This window comes from Octopus bimaculoides, chromosome 6 (assembly GCF_001194135.2).
Source record: "Octopus bimaculoides isolate UCB-OBI-ISO-001 chromosome 6, ASM119413v2, whole genome shotgun sequence".
NCBI classification, from domain to species: domain Eukaryota; kingdom Metazoa; phylum Mollusca; class Cephalopoda; order Octopoda; family Octopodidae; genus Octopus; species Octopus bimaculoides.
In genome coordinates, this window is record NC_068986.1 from 91,468 (window position 1) to 92,483 (window position 1,016).

Genomic DNA, 1,016 nt, shown 5'->3' on the forward strand with positions numbered 1-1,016 from the left:
ACGCAAAACACTTTCAATACAGTAAACATAAGAGCACCACAGCAAACCACAGTACATACCCAAGGCGCACAGAGCTGCGCTCGGTAGTGAAGTGAAAGCACGTTATAAAAATAAAACTACTGAATAATAATAATAATAATAATAATAATAATAATAATAATAATAATAATAATAATAATAATAATAATAATAATCCTTTCTACTATAGGCAGAAGGCCTGAAATTTTTGGGGGTAGGGCTAAGTCGATTACATCGACCCAGTACTTAACTGGTACTTAATTTATCAACCCTGAAAGGATGAAAGGCAAAGTCGACCTCGGCGGAATTTGAACTTAGTACCGAAAGACGGACGAAATACCGCAAAGAATTTTGCCCAGCGTACTAACGATTCTGCCAGCTCGCCGCCAAACTCACACACACGCACGCACACACAATCCCTTAAAATTTGAAATAGGAACAATTTGGAGCATGCGAACAGTAAAGGCCGTGCCTATAATAATCGCTGCTTTGAAAAGAGTAAGCCAAGATATAAACAAATGGTTGAAGGAGATTAAAATAGAATTCTCGGTGGAGCTCCTACAAAACGTTTGTCTCTTAAGGACAGCTTGGATTATCAGGAGGGTTCTAAGCACTCGAAAAACTGTTGAAAACTTGTGGATACCTAAGGTCACAGGTAGTATTCCGCTACCCACATAAATCCTACCAGGAATAAGACCGAACGTGACCCAAACCAAAATAATAATAATAATAATAATAATAATAATAATAATCCTTTCTATTATAGGCACAGGGCCTGAAATTCGGGGGTGGAGTATAGTCAGTTACATCGATCCCAGTACTCAGCTGGTGCATCATTTTTTCGACCCCAAAAGGAAGAAAGGCAAAGTCGATCTCGGCAGAATTTGAACTCAGAATGTGCAGACAGACGAAATACTGCTAAGCATTTTTCCCGGCGTGCTAACGAGCCTGCCAGCTCACCGCAATAATAATAATAATAATAATAATAATAATAATAA

At 38.3% G+C, this 1,016-nt stretch overlaps 1 protein-coding gene across 2 annotated transcripts in view; it reads right to left on the bottom strand.

The window, feature by feature from the left end:
- LOC106877595 (protein ANKUB1) overlaps nt 1-1,016 on the bottom strand; it is a 51,312-nt gene that overhangs the window by 34,179 nt on the left and 16,117 nt on the right. The window lies entirely within an intron of this gene.